We start from the raw sequence: 22,021 nt of genomic DNA on the forward strand, positions 1-22,021 counted from the left end.
ATTTATCTTGTGGTAGGGGTATCACTCGCTCCCATTTCATTATATCTTGTGGTAGGTTAACCACCCGCTCCTATTTCATTATATCTTGTGGTAGGCGTACCACCCACTCCCATTTTATTATATCTTGTGGTAGGCGTACCACCCGCTCTTATTTCATTATATCTTGTGGTAGGCGTACCACCCGCTCCTAGTTACAAGACAACAATAATCACAAGGAATCCCGGCAAGGGAACAATAATATCAAAACAAACATCTCGGCAAGGGAACAATACTATCAAAACAAACATCCTGGTAAGGGATCATTAATATCAAACAAACATCCCGGCAAGGGAACAATGGTGATAATAACATTATGAAGCACAATAAACCACAACAGAGTCATAACAATTATAATACAAGACTCACGGGCATGTTTGACACCAACGTATAGATACTCGTCACCATGCCTATATGTCGTACTCCACAATTAACATGTAGCAAATAAGACACAACTCCTAATCCCTCAAGCTAAGGTTAGACCAAACACTTACCTCGATACCACGAACACAATTTATGATTCAACTATAGCTTTACCCCTTGATTCCACCACCAATTCACTCGTATCTAGTCACAAGTAACTTAATTACATCAATAAATGCTAAATAAATCAACCCCAATGCATGAAAATGAATTTTCTAAAGTTTTACCCAAAAAGTCAAAAATCGCCTCCGGGCCCACATGGTCAAAACCCGAGGTTCGAACCAAAACTCGATTACCCATTCCCCTACAAACCCAAATATATGATTTGTTTTGAAATCGGACCTCAAATCGAGGTCCAAATCCCCAATTTTTGAAAAACCTAGGTTCTACCCAAAACACCCAATTTCACCCATGAAAATCATTGATTTTAAGTTGAAATCATGTTAAAAGATGTTAACGATTGAAGAAAACTAGTTAAAAATGACTTACAATTGATTTGGAAAAGAAAAAGCCTTTGAAAAATCGTCCTAGTGTGTTTATGTTTTGAGAGGATATGAAAAATGGGTTTAAAATCGTTTAAGTAATAAAGTTGCAGGTCTCAGGTATGGGAATTGCGAACAGGGGTTCGCAATTGCGAACCCCAACTTCTGCTAAGCTGGAAAATGCGAAACAGGGCTTGCATTTGCGAACCCTTAAGAAATGCTAGACTTTCGCATTTGCGAAAACAATGTTGCATTTGCGACTTCGCATTTACGACACATATGTCGCATTTGCGGCAAAGGCATCGCATTTGCGGCATTTGCGAGACAAGGCAGGCCTGGGCTGGTTTCGCATTTGCGATCTAGCCTTCACATTTGCGAGCTCACATTTGCGAGCCAGATGCGAAGCCTACAGGCCTGGACACACCCGCTTAAATCTGCAACTTTCTAAGTTCAAAAATGCACCCCGTGGCCTATCCTAAGCTCACCCGAGCCCTCGGTGCTCCAAACCAAATATACACATAACCTCAAAAACATCCCACGGACTTATTCGTGTACTCATATCACTAAAATAACATCAGAAACATCGAATTAAACCTCAATATCAATGAAATTACCTCAAAACTTCTTTAAACACCAAATTTTGCATTTAAGGTCCGAATCACATCAAACGGATTCCGTTTCTTACCAAACTTCACATAATTATCTTACAAATAAGACCTGTACCGGGCGCCAGAACTAAAATACGGGCCCGATACCAACATGTTCTAATCAAAATTCATTTCCAAACCTTGTAAACAATTTCATAAAATAATTTTCTTCAAAAATTCATTTCTCGGGCTTGGGACCTCGGAATTCGATTCCGGGCATACGCCCAAGTCCCATATTTTCCTACGGACCCTCCGGCATAGTCAAATTAGGGGTCCGGATCCATTTACCAAAAATGTTGACCGAAGTCAAATTAATTCATTTTATAGTGAAAATTTATCATTTTCACATATTTTCACATATAGGCTTTCCGGCTACGCGCTTGCACTGCGCACGCAAATTGAGGTGATGCTAAAAGAGGTTTTTAAAGCCTCGAAATGCAAAATTTCACAAGTGATGACCCTTTCATTCATCACAATAGATATATACTTTGTCCAATTAAATAATTAAATATTAATTACTATAACACAAACAAAATTCTAAAAATATTGAAATTGACACACATAAGAATTCAGGATAACTTGGTGCTACTGGGCCTCAAATATCGAGCCGCGAACCCATAGATATATACTCTTTCTAATTAAATATTTAATTTATAAAATTACCAAAATTCTAAAAATATTAAAATTGACACACATAAGAATTCAAGATAGCTTGTTGCTACTAGGCCTCAAATATCGAGCCTGGAACCCATAGATATATACTCTGTCCAATTAAATAATTAAATATTTAATTTATAAAACTAACAAAATTCTAAAAATATTGAAATTGACACACATAAGAATTCAGGATAGCTTGGTGCTACTGAGCCTCAAATATCGAGCATGGAACCCATAGATATATACTATGTCCAATTAAATAATTAAATATTTATTTATAAAACTAACACACAATTAATATTGTTTAATTTACACTAGACGACGTGACGTGCCGCCTGTGCATCCTGGACCTTTACTGAATGAGATATTAGTGTTACAAGGCGATCATAGGTCCACCTGCATATGGGAGGGAGATCTAGTGGAGCAGACTCTCCGCACCAGGAGAGTGGGGCGCGGAGAGTGGAGGACGTGTAGGACTTTATCAGGGAGAGAGGTTTTCATTCCCGCGTAGTCCAGCGCCTACATGATACGGGCTTCTATAGGATTTTTGAGATTAGGTGGCTACAGCTCGACTGGTCTCTAATCACTGCGTTGATAGAGCGGTGGCGACCGGAGACGCACACTTTCCACCTGCCCATTGTCAAAGCCACCATCATGCTTTAGGATGTTCAGGTTTTATATGGGTTGCCTGCTGATGGACTGACCGTTGCACTGCCTCAGTATATGAGATTTATGACGCGTGCCTAGTATTTGGACTTGATGCAGAAGTTCACTGGTTTCAGGCCACAGGGTGAGGCTGCAGCTTCAGGGGGTAGTCGCATTTCTGTGACAGCTATTAGACAGCATTTGGAGGTATTGCACCCTGACATCATCGGTGAGACAAAGGATCTACATATTCATCGGTACACAAGGTTGACGCTGCTCCTTCTTTTTGGGAGTTTCTTGTTCCCCAACACTTCGGGAAATCTAGTGAGTATGCGATTTCTACATCATCTTCAGCAGCTAGATGAGTTACCCCAGTACAACTGGGGTGCTGTTGTTCTCGCTATATCACTTCACTTACAAGTCGTACTGTGTTGAAGTTTCATGATGGACATTTTCTTGTTGGTGATGACTCCCGGATGGACCACCATGGTCCAACACGCCAGAACTACGCATATTCCAACTATGAGCGGGGTCATAACTTGTAAAATTCATATCCGGACGGTACTCCCTATGAAAAATATGAGTGTTAATATAAATCCAATTCAAACATAAAATAAACATCGCTAAAGCGTAGAAAAATTAAAGTTTACCAGTCGTCTTGTGGATTATATAAAGTCGAAAAATTATTTCCACATTGCTCATTCGCCAGTGGTGATAAGTTTAAATCAAGGAAAGCTCTTACATCAGGAATCTGTCCGGCAAAAACTGCTCCAGAATAACCACCAGATGACTGGGGTTTATCTCTACTATGCACAACCTCATTATTGGGAACGTCTTCAACCTAGCTTGACGTACATTTTCAACAATTTTATTATAATAAATTCCCTGTATTCATCCAGAATCTACAAAAAATCTCTAAGAGTTTCATCATTTTCAATGTTAAACTCAGAATAATAAGCAAACTCATGCGGAGTCACAGAATACGGAAATCTATCGGTTACTTTAAGGTTCACCGAACGTTTCCTCACACTCATTTTTTTACGTAACAACGATACCAATTTATCGTACTCCATTGTAAGCGGCAATTTAACATAACACTGTGGAGGTGAACTATACATCACAGAGTTATTCTCCATTACAACCTCATCTCCCCCCCTTCAATATAATGAAACCCTTATTTTTGGCTCTTCAGACATTATAAAAAATGCTTGATAACAAGAAGAAAAATATGAAAGGAAGTTTGAAGGAAAGTTTTGAATGGATTTTCATAAAATCCTAACGCCTTTAAATAAGGCAAGTCCTAGCTTGGCGTGCAGAATTTTTTTTATGTAAAATGCAGTATAATATCGCGCTTTATATATTTGAATTATTGTTATGTCAGTTAACCGCAGAACACTTATTGATGGGCCCAAAAAAGAAGTAAAACGCAGTATTATACTGCGTTTTACTTTAACGGCTAAAATTCCGTTAAAGTAAAACGCAGTATAATACAACGTTTTAGGTAGAAAAGTAACTTTTTTTTAAAACTGTAGAAACGTGTTTTGAGTCCAAAAACTTGCCATTTTGGTTTCGGATGTCATTGCTTTTCGTGCAATTCATATTTCTTTTACTGCTTTGTCTTATAAGTTAATCATATATGACTCTTTTCTTTTGAGTCACTATTACACTTGTTCGCCTTTGTACTAAGTAGGATTTGAAAAGCTGGACAATGTAATATTATTTTCATTTCTTGTCAAATATTTTCGATTCAATTGAAAATACGACCGTAATTAAACGCATCAAAAACATGAAGAGATTAAACATAAATGTATAAGGTGATGAAATACCAATATATATATATATATATACAATATTTCAAAAATCCAAGCAAAAAAGGAACTTTTTCAATGGATATAGTTGAAATTCATTGAAAACATATAGAACACTTGTTAACAAAAAGATTACGAGTTATCGGCATTTTAATCTAATTTTCAAGTTGGATGTGTTTGGAGAATAATGTTGGATTTCCGGATAAAATTGGTGCACTATTAAAAAAAGATAAAAAAAGAAAGTATTAAGTAAAAATTGGTCCTTTTGGTTAAGTAACACAATATTAGATAAATCCGCCCCAGCTTGTGTTGTATGTCTTCCCACACGCAATTTAGAGTGAACCTGTGGCTGCGACTGAGCCATTGCTTTTGACTCAAATTATGTAGTGTCCATCATTTTGAGCCGATTAACTATAAAATCTAGTCGATTGCCTCTATTTTCCCACCCTCTAGTAGAAGAGAGATGTTGAGCAGTATAAAACCAGGTTATATATATAGGACCCAAAGAAGTTTTATTTTGTGTGTTATACAATTGACATTAATTGTACGAGGCTGCTTTTTCTTTATGAAATTTGAAAATCCTAACAAAAAGAGAAATTAAAGGGATGCATAAACTACTTATGGAACAGCCTTAAATCCAAAAAGAGAATATAAACCTCCGAAGGAAACCATGAATGGAAAACTTCCCTGGTAATTGACCTAAAAAATATCGAGAAGAATATATATTCTTCAAATATATACACATCAAACATGTAAAGATCATTAATAAAAATACTATGGTAGCAAAGAAAAGGTAGTGATAGACTTCCAAGATACAACGACTTAAAAACAAGTTTGATTAACAGGTTAAGAGAGTTTTTGCAAATAAACTTATTGCAAAACAGAAGACAGATAAATGAAAAACAATAATAACAGTAACGAAAAAATATGTGATCCCAACTTGAACAGGCAAATACCTTATTTGTTTTCTTGATTTACAAGGAGCTATATACATAGCTAGATGTGAATGAGAATATGTTCCTTTGAGCTGCTAGAAAATGGGTGTGAGGAATGAAGCCTGGTCCGAGATCACTCCAAAATGTCTCACCAAATTAGATTACTACTTTTAACCAAAAAGCAAAAACACCCCGAAATACACACAAAAAATAAAAAAAAAATAAAACAAAAAAGAGAGAGGAGAAACAGTAAAAAGTTTGATAAGATTTAGACTAAAAGAACCATCAACTCCAACCAATCAAAGGGTAAAGAATGAAGAAGAAGATATACGGAAAAAAAGGATGCTGAAGAAGAGACAAAAAGGAAATGGAAGGATCTTGGATCAGTCTTCGTTCCAAACATTTCATTTTTCTTTGAATGATACTCTCATAATTTCAAATTCTCTCTTTCTCTCTCATGATTTAGCAATGAAGAGCTAAGCTATATATGCATAAAGCTGCAGACACTCGAATTCTCAATCAATTAAAGCTATGTACTCGTGGCGCAACAAACGACGATATCATTTACTTTCCGCGAACCTATTTGACCGAATATAAAATTTTAATTTTTTTTTTTTGAATTTGTGGTTTAAACAAGTTAAAAGGGGTCAGAGTATTTGTGTGATTATAAAATTTTCCCATTAAGAGTAGAATTAAAAGTTTAAACTAAATTGTTTCCAAATTGAAAAAGGGATCATTCTTTTTGGAACAGACCAAAAAAAATTCACATAAATTGAAATGAAGGGAGTATAATTTATTATTTTACCCGTAAATAATAGCATTTAAAAAAATATTGAAAATAATTTAGGGAATAAATAATTAATGATTAAGGCAAAATAAGAAAAAACTTATATTTTTTTGATTTGGTAAAATAGAAAGTAAAAGTGGAAAAATATTTTTAGTACAGTGACGAGTAAAAGTGAATGGACGAAGTATTTGAGAAAAGGAAGTATTACAATTAAAAGCAAAATAATAGGGGGAATTACCAACAAGGGAATATTACTTTCAAAAAGAGAACAAATGAGCTATGAATAACTTAGAATTCTAAAGAAAATGTTCCAAAGAGTGCTCCGAAAGCATTTCAAAAAGAACATGTTTTTCGAAAAAGAAAACCATATTAGAGTACCTCATTTAATACCACGTGGTGTCCGGATGCACCTCAAAATTTTGTATTCGTTAACTTTATCTACAAAGCTTCGACAAATGAAAACTTAACTTATATACAATCTTAGTATTTTGTACATGTCACCACCCAAAATCTCAACCCGGTCGTGATGTCGCCTCTCGTGTGGACAAGGCCAGCCAATCAACAAAACAGTACATCTCTTTATAATTACTTAGCAAAAATAAGTCTAAATCATGGGCAATATAATCTTAAATGCGAAATAAACGTGATAGAACAAGGAAAACCCTCCCAACTCAGCCCGAAATCGGGGTGTCACAAGTCATGAGCTACTACAGAGTTTACTAATATTTTACAAAGTCTGGAATTATCATAAATAACAAAGATAAGGGAGAAAATGGGGCTGCGGACGTCAACAACTACCTCGTTACTCCTAGTCACCGCCTGGTCTGGAAAGAATCAGCGCTCAGGAGCGAACACAGCTCTGCCTGTATCTGCACACATGGTGCAGGGAGTAATGTGAGTACTCCGACCCAGTGAGTAATAAAAATAAATAATGACTGAAAACATGAAATCTCATAACGGCACAATATAGCGCTATCCCAAGTAGTAAAATCAGTTATACAGTAAAATAGTGAATATCAGATAATTCTCCTTTTAAAACAGTAAAGACAAATAATTTCCACAGTAAGGATAAATCAAAAGCTTGCCCCTCGGGCTCAATATGTAAATCTCAGTATAGTATCAGCCCCTCGGGCTCACTCCCAACTCACCACACACAAGCAACGGCCTCTCGGGCCCACTCCCAACTCACCTGGGTACCCTGCGCTCACTGGGGGTATGCACAGACTCCGGAGGGGCTCCTACAGCCTAAGCGCAATATCAATAGGCCTGAAAGCCTTCACACATCACACACGAGGCCTGAAAGCCTCCTCATATAACACTCGAGGCCTGAAAGCCTCCTCACATCACTCAACATATCCTCACGTATGGCCCTCGGCCTCAATCAGTCCAGAAAATAATCATAAGCCTCTTGGGCATCAGTAAAACAATAGTGCTCAGCTCAACATCATTATAAATATCATTAAATCTCCAGTTGAGTATAAATGTAGCTGAGTTCACAAAATAATATAATTCAATTGGACTGAGTTCAAATAATATTTCAATTCGTGAGGAAAATAGTGATGTAAATTCACAAAAGATTTCAGATAATTGGCACGAAGCCCAAATATGGCAATAAGCCCAATCATACAATGCGTGTCTCATCTCAACATAGCAGTATGTTGTGCAATCCGGGGTTTCAAACCTCAGTGCATCATTTAAAATCATTACTCACCTCAAGACGGTCCAACGTCTACTCCGCTATGCCCTTGCCTCTCGAATTTACCTCTTCGCGCGTCGAATCTGGTCAAAACCACACCGAATACATTACAATAGGCTAAGGGAATATAACCCAATCAAAAAGACTCGAAAAATATCGAAAATCACGAAATTTGCAAAACCCGAGCCCCGGGCCCACTTCTCGAAAAATTACGAAACTCACATCACCGGATTCCTCGTCTCGCCACGAGTCCGTACATATCAAATTTACCAAAATCGGAGTTCAAATGACCCCTCAAATCTCCATTTAATTCTCTTAAGTTTCAAGCCCTAAACCACCATTTTTGTCCATAAATTACTTGAGTTTTCAGCTCTAATCCATGTATTTAACTTGGAAATAAGTAGAAACAACTCACCTTTGATACTTTATGAAATCCCCCTTGAAATCCTCTCCAAAATAATCCAAGCCAAATGAAAGAAATGAAAGAAATAAGCCAAATCCGTGTTTAAAGAATCTGTCCGTGCTTCGTCGAGTTGTACCTTGCACTTGTGCTATACAAGTTGTACATCCTATTAAAATTTTCCCTTGTCGGACACCTTCTGCTTAAACACCCATAACGTCTTGTATAAATATCCAAATGACAAATGGTTTAAAGATTTAGAAATTATACTCGAAGATCTTTATTTTGATAGGTTGTACACCATATAACTTTTTATATATCCCGAGATATGAGCTTCTAAAGCGCATCCGTAAATTCTGTCAAAATCGCTCTACCAGCCATTTTCGATCCATCATAACTTTCTGAGATAATATCTAAATCACGAATGGTTTAACTTTCTGAAAACTAGAATATAAGGGCTACAACTTTTGTGTTTTGCAATTTTTCGGATTTCTTATAGATTACAAGATATGAGTTTCCAAACTGGACACCTCGCGCCTGAAATTTTCTGGGCACAGCAGAAGCCTAAATATTTCTGCAATTTTTTTCAAAGATGAAATAGTTCGTTTAACCACCCAAAACTCACCCGAGGCCAGTGGGACCTCAACCAATCATGCCAACATATCCCATAACATCGTTCAAACTTGTTCCAACCTTCGTAACGCTCAAAACAATATCACAACACCAAATTCGCATCAGATTCAAACCTATGAACTTTAAAACTTCTAACTTCCACATCCGATGCCGAAACACGTCAAAACTAGTCTGAATGACCTCAAATTTTGCAGACAAGTCCAAAATGACATAACGAAGCTACAGCAACTCTCGGAATTCCATTCCGACCCTCGAATCAAAATCTCACCTATCAACCGGAATTCGCCAAAATACTAACTTTGCCAATTAATTCTATACCGGTCATCACAAAAATATTCCGGACACACTCCTGAGTCCCAAATCACCTAACGACGCTATCCGAACCATAAAATTCGCATTTCGAGCTCTCTAACACATAAGTCAATATCCGGTTGACTTTTCCAACTTAAGCTTCCTTAAAAGAGACTAAGTGTCTCAAACCTTACCAAAATCATTCCGGAATGACTTCAAATTTTGCACACAAGTCACATTCGACATTACGGACTTGCCCCAACTTTCGGAATCGCATTCCGACTCCGATATCAAAATTTTCACTTCCGGTCGAATTTTCTCAAAAACCTTCAAATTTCTATATTTAGCCAAATGACTTCAAAATGACCTCCGGACATCCGAATTTACTTCCGATCACGCTCTCAACTCCAGAATCACCATACGGAGCTATTCCCAGACTCGGAATCCCAAACGGACATCTATAACTCTGAAATGCCTTCCAATCCAAATTTATGAAATTCTTCTAAAATACTAACTTCCACAATATACGCCGAAATGCTCTCGGGTTATCCAAAACCAAATCCGGACATACGCCCAAGTCCGAAATCATCATACAAACATGCTGGAACTTTCAGATCCCAATTCCGAGGTCGTTTACTCAAAATTCCAATCTTAGCCATTTTCTTCAACTTAAGGTTGCCGCAATGAAAAGTTTCTTTCCAATGTGACTCCAAATTTCCCGAAATTCAACTCTGACCATACGTACAAGTCAATACACCTGAAATGAAGCTGTTCATGACTTCCAACTGCTGACGACGTGCTAGAGCTCTAAACGACCGATCGGGTCGTTACATTCTCCCCCACTTAAATAGACGTTCGTCCTCGAACGTTCCAAGAAGTGCTCTTAAGTTATTTGAAATCACTGTTTAACACCTCGTGCACCTGCCCATGCTACCACAACTCATATGGACGTATTAGTTTGATCAAATCTGCAGATATCCTCTTTTATCCATACAATAAGCTCAGAACCCAATTCCAATACCTGAAATTCTCTGCCAGACCTGTTCCCTGTATATAACACTGTATCAACTACCACATGAGGTACCAAAACACGACTGCGTACCTTTGTTGAATTAGCACCATGCATCGCATAATTCATCATCTAACCACAATGACACTCCATGAACCTTAATAGCCAAAATTCTACGACTCTGATGCTCCCAATGCGTATGATGATATACCTATACATTCTGTTATAATGCTGACGATACAACCACAACGGAGGAGATGTGCAGAAATTTCTAACCAATTGCAGAGTTAACCAAACATTAATTCTCTCCTTTTTGACTAAAATCATACCTTATTACTACCCAAATACTGGTATCTACCCTGTAATATACCTCACATAATGCCACTGCAATGGTCCCCGATACCAATAGTCTCGCCTCACCTAGTACGAACTGCTCAGACAACCAATCACCACAGACAATGACCAACGGTCTCACATGATGCAAAAATGCGCCAATAGGCCATAATGCGAACAAGATACATAAGGAAATGATCCAGGAATGGACTGCTCAACTCACACAACTAATATGGACTTTTCCCCGGAGAATAGGAATTTATCAAGCCGTTTCACAGCACACATGGCACAATCACAATATTATATGAGTTGACGAATACGGAACAACATATGATATTCCAACACCCCTCCTTGAGGATCGCTATACTAAAATGAACACATCTGACTCACATGAAGCCCATAATCCTATTTAAATCCATTCACCCACTTCAGGTCGATTCTGCTCGCACTGAACTAGGCTGATAGCCTTTCCTGGACCCGTAATAAGTCATTTCTTCTCATAACATGAAAGAACAACCACCATAGCCGGGACAACACCCCACAATCCACAACCAAATGAACCGAACGACTTCATATAGATCCTAGATATTCTTCCAACATTTCAACTTTCTTAAGTCCCCAAAATTTGACTAACTCCCAGATGTTTTCAAATATTTCGGCAGAGTCTCCCTTGTAATTGGGCCTATCCACCTGTTAGAGTAACACCAAAACAACTCCTAACAGCATGTCCACAACCCAACAAGTACCACAAGTATATCAATAACACTAATCTCCGCATTACAAGCCCGACATTATCACAATGATATTTTGATATGAAACGCATCATTTGTATGATCATAACCACATTTCTGGTCTTAATAGTCGTTCATAAATAACTCCATCATTATCAATAAATCTCATATTAACCACCACCTCATTTCAAATTTTCACAATACTGACAACAGAATGTGAGGCATGAAGACCTCATTATTACTTACTCGGATTAATGAGTCATATTTAACGCCACCTGGGAACTCATCTCATAAGCTAAAACTCAATGTTTACAGTACGAAAATGGCTGAATATGAACATAAAATATACAAGAATTATCAAATCAACCTAACTGGCATGACTCCCTTTAATATTATCGTACGAATTAAACTTTACAAAGGAAAACTTTAAACTCATAATTATTTACCACAATGACCTTGTCCTTACATAACCTCCACCGCGGCTTGCAGCCCGGTTTAAATATTTCACATTGTGCCAACTGCAGTTTTCAATTTCCTTTCTTTCTTCTTCTCAATAAATTTCATAAATATTTTTTTTCCATAGCACATAATGAACCCTCATACCGGTAGGGCATATAATTCATAAAAAAGTTGGAACCAATTATTCCGAAACACATTAAACCCATTGTAGTGAATAATAAACATTACTTTAACCTTACCCCAAATCCTTAGAGCCCAATTTCTAACATCCGGAATTCTTTTCAAGACCCGAATCTCACATACACACACTGTATAAGTCCGAACAAACTGTGTCAAGCCATAACAATACCCTAGATATAATCGCATAACATACTACACAACTCGTATACTCGCAACACCATTCTCGATCACCATAACCACTCAAACCAACCAAGTACCAGTAAGAAATCCCACATTAAACAGAACCTCGCTCCAAAACCTTCGTACCCCATGAATAATGAAGAAATATACAGGAACTCACAATACACAACACGTTCCCCATACCTGTAGAAAGTATCTATTTTAAACCATGGTAGAAACCATCAAGAACACTTGGAAATCCATTTTCTCCTAATCAAGCTATCAGAACTAAATTCCTCTAATTCAACCAGGCCACACATATCATCAAACTCAGAAATATTTCCATATTACTACAGCTAGTTCAACAAAAATTCTTCACAAGCTTAGGTAACACAGACCGTAAAATACCTCAATTCCACTACTAAGATCACCTTCATTCTCGTGACAATTAACTCAAATTTCTCAATTAGAGTCAAATTCAAATCTCAACACATACACCCTGTTAGTAGAAAAGAAACTCTCTACTCAACATTATAAGGAACACACCTACGTAGATTATTCCGCATGAGATAACCCACCTACCTTGCCTCCAATTAATATTTTTGTATACCTTCCACCGTCATATACATTACACAATCACTTAGTCTTCCTGGGTCTAAACTCATACCGTAACATGAAATTTACTTCACTCCAAGCAGGACACATGAAAAGATTCTTCACGCGCCCATAACTCGGGGCTACACATCATATCACAATGAAAATTAAACACTTAATAGTTCATCTATTATCCCGACGCCCTTCCTCGTCACCTCCAAGTCATATAGATATATCTCGCATTACTAACATACTCCTCACATGGCTATCCAACCATCATTCCCACTAATAGGGACAATACCGGACATATAATTTCAAAACTCTTGCTCGCACAATCAACACTTCGGTGCTCAAGCCATAGGCAAGGATCCAGCCTCAAGTCCTCCAGACTGGCCTAACATCAAACTCATAGCGATTACGTCTTGCCCTTCATCCGGGGAATTACAAGCCATCAAGGCACATCTAATACTGAGCGCTCGTTCGCGCATACGAACACGTGGATGGAATTGTAAGAGTTACTTTTTTTTCCAACTGAATCAAGGACGCATGATAAGAATTCAAGAATATGAAGTTTTCCTAAAGGTTCTGCAGCCTCTCGAGGATAAATACAGACGTCTCCGTACCGATCCGCGAGACTCTACTAAACCTGCTCATGATTCGTGAGACCGATAACCTAGGCTCTGATACCAACTTTTCACGATCCAAAATCCCAACCCGGTCGTGATGGCGCCTCTCGTGAGGACAAGGCCAGCCAATCAACAAAACAGTACATCTCTTTATAATTACTTAGCAGGAATAAGTCTAAATCATGGGCAATATAATCTTAAATGCGAAATAAACGTGATAGAACAAGGAAAACCCTCCCAACTCAGCCCGAAATCAGGGTGTCACAAGTCATGAGCTACTACAGAGTTTACTAATATTTTACAAAGTCTGGAATTATCATAAATAACAAAGATAAGGGAGAAAACGGGGCTGCGGACGTCAACAACTACCTCGTTACTCCTAGTCATCGCCTGGTCTGGAAAGAATCAGCGCTCAGGAGCGAACTCAGCTCTGCCTGTATCTGCACACATGGTGTAGGGAGTAATGTGAGTACTCAGACCCAGTGAGTAATAAAAATAAATAACGACTGAAAACATGAAATCTCATAACGGCACAATATAGCGCTATCCCAAGCAGTAAAATCAGTTATACAGTAAAATAGTGAATATCAGATAATTCTCCTTTTAAAACAGTAAAGACAAATAATTTCCACAGTAAGGATAAATCAAAAGCTTGCCCCTCGGGCTCAATATGTAAATCTCAGTATAGTATCAGCCCCCCAGGCTCACTCCCAACTCACCAACACACAACATCAGCCCCTCGGGCTCACTCCCAACTTACCACACACAAGCAACGGCCTCTCAGGCCCACTCCCAACTCACCTGGGTACCCTGCGCTCACTAGGGGTGTGTACAGACTCTGGAGGGGCTCCTACAGCCTAAGCACAATATCAATAGGCCTGAAAGCCTTCACACATCACACACGAGGCCTGAAAGCCTCCTCATATAACACTCGAGGCCTGAAAGCCTCCTCACATCACTCAACATATCCTCATGTATGGCCATCGGCCTCAATCAGTCCAGAAAATAATCATAAGCCTCTTGGGCATCAGTAAAACAATAGTGCTCAGCTCAACATCATTATAAATATCATTAAATCTCGAGTTGAGTATAAATGTAGCTGAGTTCACAAAATAATATAATTCAATTGGACTGAGTTCAAATAATATTTCAATTCGTGAGGAAAATAGTGATGTAAATTCACAAAAGATTTCAGATAATTGGCACGAAGCCCAAATATATCAATAAGCCCAATCATAGTGAAAAATAATAAATCTTTATCAATTACGAGGTAAAAATATCAACTGGGATGAACCAAGTCACAATCCCCTATAGTAAATGACCCCGCGCTCGTCATACAATGCGTGTCTCATCTCAACATAGCAGTATGTTGTGCAATCCGGGGTTTCAAACCTCAGTGCATCATTTAAAATCATTACTCACCTCAAGACGGTCCAACGTCTACTCCGCTATGCCCTTGCCTCTCGAATTTACCTCTTCGCGCGTCGAATCTGGTCAAAACCACACCGAATACATTACAATAGGCTAAGGGAATATAACCCAATCAAAAAGACTCGAAAAATATCGAAAATCACGAAATTTGCAAAACCCGAGCCCCGGGCCCACTTCTCGAAAAATTACGAAACTCACATCACCAGATTCCTCGTCTCGCCACGAGTCCGTACATATCAAATTTACCAAAATCGGAGTTCAAATGACCCCTCAAATCTCCATTTAATTCTCTTAAGTTTCAAGCCCTAAACCACCATTTTTGTCCATAAATTACTTGAGTTTTCAGCTCTAATCCATGTATTTAACTTGGAAATAAGTAGAAACAACTCACCTTTGATACTTTATGAAATCCCCCTTGAAATCCTCTCCAAAATAATCCAAGCCAAATGAAAGAAATGAAAGAAATAAGCCAAATCCGTGTTTAAAGAATCTGTCCGTGCTTCGTCGAGTTGTACCTTGCACTTGTGCTATACAAGTTGTACATCCTATTAAAATTTTCCCTTGTCGGACACCTTCTGCTTAAACACCCATAACGTCTTGTATAAATATCCAAATGACAAATGGTTTAAAGATTTAGAAATTATACTCGAAGATCTTTATTTTGATAGGTTGTACACCATATAACTTTTTATATATCCCGAGATATGAGCTTCTAAAGCGCATCCGTAAATTCTGTCAAAATCGCTCTACCAGCCATTTTCGATCCATCATAACTTTCTGCGATAATATCTAAATCACGAATGGTTTAACTTTCTGAAAACTAGAATATAAGGGCTACAACTTTCGTGTTTCGCAATTTTTCGGATTTCTTATAGATTACAAGATATGAGCTTCCAAACTGGACACCTCGCGCCTGAAATTTTCTGGGCACAGCAGAAGCCTAAATATTTCTGCAATTTTTTTCAAAGATGAAATAGTCCGTTTAACCACCCAAAACTCACCCGAGGCCAGTGGGACCTCAACCAATCATGCCAACATATCCCATAACATCGTTCAAACTTGTTCTAACCTTCGTAACGCTCAAAACAATATCATAACACCAAATTCGCATCGGATTCAAACCTATGAACTTTGAAACTTCTAACTTCCACATCCGATGCCGAAACACGTCAAAACTAGTCTGAATAACCTCAAATTTTGCAGACAAGTCCAAAATGACATAACAAAGCTACAACAACTCTCGGAATTCCATTCCGACCCTCGAATCAAAATATCACCTATCAACCGGAATTTGCCAAAATACTAACTTTGCCAATTCAAGCTTAATTCTATACCGGTCATCACAAAAATATTCCGGACACACTCCTGAGTCCCAAATCACCTAACGACGCTATCCGAACCATAAAATTCGCATTTCGAGCTCTCTAACACATAAGTCAATATCCGGTTGACTTTTCCAACTTAAGCTTCCTTAAAAGAGACCAAGTGTCTCAAACCTTACCAAAATCATTCCGGAATGACTTCAAATTTTGCACACAAGTCACATTCGACATTATGGACTTGCCCCAACTTTTGGAATCGCATTCCGACTCCGATATCAAAATTTCCACTTCCAGTCGAATTTTCTCAAAAACCTTCAAATTTCTATATTTAGTCAAATGACCTCCGGATATCCGAATTCACTTCCGATCGCGCTCCCAACTCCAGAATCACCATATGGAGCTATTCCCAGACTCGGAATCCCAAACGAACATCTATAACTCTGAAATGCCTTCCAACCCAAATTTATGAAATTCTTCTAAAATACTAACTTCCACAATATACGCCGAAATGCTCTCGGGTTATCCAAAACCAAATCCGGACATACGCCCAAGTCCGAAATCATCATACGAACATGCTGGAACTTTCAGATCCCAATTCCGAGGTCGTTTACTCAAAATTCCAATCTTAGCCATTTTCTTCAACTTAAGGTTGCCGCAATGAAAAGTTTCTTTCCAATTTGACTCCGAATTTTCCGAAATTCAACTCTGACCATACGTACAAGTCAATACACCTGAAATGAAGCTGTTCATAACTTCCAACTGCTGAACGACGTGCTAGAGCTCAAAACGACCGGTCGGATCGTTACAGTACACCTAAGTACCAAACTTCAAGATTAAAGCCCTAAGCCCCAAACTTTGTGACTAATAATTCCAAAATATTTCATTCTCTTTCTACGAATACATTTCTGATAAGTTCTTGCTTCTACGTGTGTGACAGTATGAAGTTGTACTTTTTCTCCTTTTTGTATTTTTAAAATCTATTTATGGGACACAAATGGTGCATGTGGAAGAGCACATGAAAGACAGGCCATGGAGATTTTTTTTGGATAAAATAAAGAAAAGCTGATGAATTTTGGAGTCATTGAATTGTCTTGTTCTGTCACTTTTAGTTGAAGGTATTATTCAGAGAGAGATAGTGCGGATACAGTAAATATGCCCTAGATTCAATATCATATTTGATGATTTGAATATATTTTTGTGAATGTTATTTAATATAAAATATATATGGCATTTGATATTCTTTTATCATTATTAGTAATTGCTTGATTTATTTGATAAGGTCCTTGATTAAATTTTGAGACTTGTCATCGTGATAGAGATCATGATAATGAGAGTGAAGTCTCTTACAATTTAATCTAAATTTTGTTCTTGATCGTAGGATTATTAATTTGGACATTAGTAATCCGGTTAGATCAATATTTATGTGATTGTCTTTATGGGATAAAGATTAGTTGATCTCATTAACTAAATTACATAGATAGATGATACATATAGAGATATGATCATTGAACCGACTCATTGGATAATTTCTAATGGTTAGAATTACCATAAACTGTCAATAGGATATTCTCTTGAAGAATATGATGTAAGAGTTTCCTTTGACATGAGATCGTCATAGTAATTGACAAGTTATTTATTGTGCTTTGATACTAGACACCTATGGCCATGGGGCGATAGTTGAAATGATATTGGGTACAATTAAATACTTGTAAAATTAGTGATTGATCAAGATGGAATCTATCAACTCTTGGTAATGAATTTAAGCTCCATGTTGTCATGAATTATAAACGACCAAATTAAGACCTTGGCCAGGACAATTGAATAAAAGAAGAAAAGAGTCTCTTAGGTCATTCAATGGTCGATTATATTTGACATGAACACATAGTTGGTCGCCTATTAGGATTTGACAGTTGAACCATATCCTAGGGTGATCCAGAGCTATAAGGACAGAAGGAATTACTACATTATTCTTCTACTGGTTCTTGAGAGTAAATTGTATACTTCATTCTATCCGGTCGTTAAGGAGTGTTGCTAGACGCCACCCTTGATTAGTATATTGATGTGATCAATTTACTACCGGCTTAGTATTGAACCTATGGGGTCGCACACTAACGAGTGTTCTGATCTTTGCTAAAGGATTAATTACTTTATTATTTGATAATTAAATTAAAGAATTTAATTAGTCAAATAAATTTAGTTATTAATCCAAATAAAATATTATTATATTCTTTTCTAGCACAGAGGATATAATTAATATTATGAATAAATTAAAGATTTCTATTTGGAATAGAAAATTAAATTATCTCTTAGTTGAAATATATATATGTGATATATATATTTAGTACTAGTAATTGATATTTATATATAAAAGGTATATATTTAATATTAGTTTATTCTTACAATCCAATTTTGAATTGGACATGAAATTCCATAAAGGGATTTCCATGGTTTCATTGGGACATGAAATAAAAGTCCACGTCTGACAACTAAACTTTGGGTTTCATGTTTTAATAGGAATATTCCAATGCTTGGAATTGGACGTCATAGAAAGTCTATGATCGGCGGCTACGGAAAAACCCAGTGAGAATGGGATTACGAATTTTCCACGCAATATTTCATAAAGTTTATTTTGGGAATAAACTTTTACCCTATGTAAATCAGAGTCCGAAACCTTTTTAATCATTTTTTGGACAAAAAACACTTTTGTACTACTTTAAAAAAAAGTTACATAAATGAGTAAAACGCAGTATTATACTGCGAATTACTTTAACGGAAATTTTGCCGTTAAAGTAATTCGCAGTATAGTACTGCGTTTTACTTAAAAAATTATTTTTTTGTAATTCGCAGTACTATACTGCATTTTACTAAGATGCTGGGCCTATATTTTATTAAAGCTGTTCGCAGTATTATACTGCGTTTTACTTAAAACGCAGTATAATAAGCTTCAATAAAATATAGCCCCTTCTTCTTCTTCCTTGGACCACTGAACCGAAGAAAACCAAACACCTTCGATTCTGCTGGTCCCCCCCTCCCCCGTGTCAAACTTCAAAAAAAACAATTTTGGGCCCCACCCGTCACCTAAAGAGCAAGGAGTGTAGGTCCCACATAGAAGACAAGCTTTGGATTACTTCTTTCGGGTGCAAAAATTCGATTTCAATCAAATTCAAAAAACTTAAATCGAGGTATTTTAATTTTGTTTATGTCGAAACTCGTATAGTACATGCATATTTGTATTGTTTAAAGTGTTTCCATGTTAATTTGTGTTATATTTGTGTTTAAATTTGTATCTTATTTATACCCGGATTGATTTATTAGCTTTGGTACAAAAAATTGTTAAAATTTGATAAATTATTTGTATTGTTTAAAAATTAATATTATTTATTTTGTTTGTTGTACATATTTGTATTTTATGTTAGTTGTTTTTATATGTAATAGTGACCTTTTAGCGTAGTAAAATAAATAGCCTTTTAGCGTAGTAAAATATAGAGCCTTTTAGTGTAGTAAAAAATATAGAGCCTGTTAGCGTAGTAAAATATAGAGCCTTTTAGTGTAGTAAAATATAGAGCCTGTTAGTGTTGTAAAATATAGAGCCTTTTAGCGTAGTAAAATGTAGAGCCTTTTAGCGTAGAGTCTATGTAGTTTAAGTATGTAGTAACTGCAAACTCTATCCAATTACACTTTACAAAATTAATTATTTAATTTATAACAATAAACTTACAAAAGTAACAAATTCCTATATGTTGTAAAATTAACTCAAATATCGAGCCTGGAACCCATACATAATTATTCAGTCCAATTTTAAACATAATTAATTATTTAATTTATTAAGCTAGCACACACAATTCTAAAAATGTTAAAATTGACACGCATAATAATTAAGGATAACTCGGTCTGAAATCCATACATAATTATTCAGTCCAATTGTAAACATAATTAATTATTTAATTTATTAAGCTAGCACACACAATTCTAAAAATGTTAAAATTGACACGCATAATAATTAAGGATAACTCAGTGCTACCGGGCCTCAAAAATCGAGTCTGAAACTCATACATAATTATTCAGTCCAATTGTAAACATAATTAATTATTTAATTTATTAAGCTAGCACACACAATTGTAAAAATGTTAAAATTGACACGCATAATAATTAAGGATAACTCGGTGCTACCGGACCTTAAAAATCGAGCCTGGAACCCATACATAATTATTCAGTCCAATTGTAAACATAATTAATTATTTAATTTATTAAGCTAGCACACACAATTCTAAAAATGTTAAAATTGACACGAATAATAATTAAGGATAACTCGGTGCTACCGGGCCTCAACAAATGAGCCTGGAACTCATACATAATTATTCAGTCCAATTGTAAACATAATTAATTATTTAATTTATTAAGCTAGCACACACAATTCTAAAAATGTTAAAATTGACACGAATAATAATTAAGGATAACTCGGTGCTACCGGGCCTAAAAAATAAGCCTGGAACCCATACATAATTATTCAGTCCAATTGTAAACATAATTAATTATTTAATTTATTAAGCTAGCACACACAATTCTAAAAATATTAAAATTGACACGAATAATAATTAAGGATAACTCGGTGCTACCGGGCCTCAAAAAATGAGCCTGGAACCCATACATAATTATTCAGTCCAATTGTAAACATAATTAATTATTTAATTTATTAAGCTAACAGACACAATTCTAAAAATGTTGAAATTGACACGCATAATAATTAAGGATAATTCGGTGCTACCGGGCCTTAAAAATCGAGCCTGGAACCCATACATAATTATTCAGTCCAATTGTAAACATAATTAATTATTTAATTTATTAAGCTAACACACATTAATTTTGTTTAAATTATAGTAGACGACATGGACTTTCCTCTGCCTGCGCATCCCGGACCTGCCGATGATCAGCTACTAGTGTTGCAGGGCGACCATAGGTCCTCCTTTGTATGGGAGGGACAGCTATCGATGCAACCTCTCCGCCCCAGGAGACCTGACGATTTGTGGGAGTTCATCGGGGAGCATCATTTCCATGCCCGTGTAGTCGCGCGCCTACAGGCTACAGGCTTCTATACGATTTTTGAGCTTGGACGGATGCAGCTTGATTGGTCTCTCATCACGGCCTTGGTAGAGCGGTGGCGACCGGAGACGCACACTTTTCACTTGCCCACTGAAGAGGCCACCATCACGCTGGAGGATGTTCAGGTTTTGTACGGGCTGCGCGTAGATGGACAAACCGTAACACTGCCCCAGTACATTAGATCCATGACGCGTGCACAACTTTTGGATATGATGGGGCATCTTACTGGTTATAGACCTCAGGGTGACGCTGGGGGCAGTCGCGTTGCTTTGTTAGCCATCAGAGATCGTATGGCATTTTTGCACCTAGACATTACCGGCGAGACTGAGGATCTCCACATTGAGAGGTACACGAGGTTGGCACTGCTCCTGCTTTTCGGGTGTGTCTTGTTCCCGAACACTTCGGGGAGTAAAGTGAGTATGCGCTTTCTTCATCATCTTCAGCAGCTGGATGGTTTACCCCAGTACAGTTGGGGTGCTGCCGTTCTCGCATACCTATATAGGAGCATGTGCTGGGCAAGCATGGGCCCAGCGGTGGACATATGTGGTTTTCTGCCCCTCCTACAGGTGACAACATTTTCGAATACTCTGTTCATTTCTCCGAATTCTATATGGTCGAAATGAATCATAAATTTTAC

General features: G+C 37.1%; 1 long non-coding RNA gene across 1 annotated transcript; it reads right to left on the reverse strand.

The window, feature by feature from the left end:
- Positions 1-6,944: 6,944 nt before the first annotated feature.
- LOC142180631 (uncharacterized) lies at positions 6,945-15,442 on the reverse strand. The gene is made up of 4 exons (XR_012709258.1): positions 15,354-15,442; positions 14,954-15,021; positions 13,901-13,971; positions 6,945-7,289 (listed from the first exon to the last, which is right to left on the reverse strand). It is a non-coding gene; the product is annotated as an uncharacterized LOC142180631 (long non-coding RNA).
- Positions 15,443-22,021: the final 6,579 nt, after the last annotated feature.

The sequence above is a fragment of the Nicotiana tabacum genome, chromosome 5, assembly GCF_000715075.1.
Source record: "Nicotiana tabacum cultivar K326 chromosome 5, ASM71507v2, whole genome shotgun sequence".
NCBI classification, from domain to species: domain Eukaryota; kingdom Viridiplantae; phylum Streptophyta; class Magnoliopsida; order Solanales; family Solanaceae; genus Nicotiana; species Nicotiana tabacum.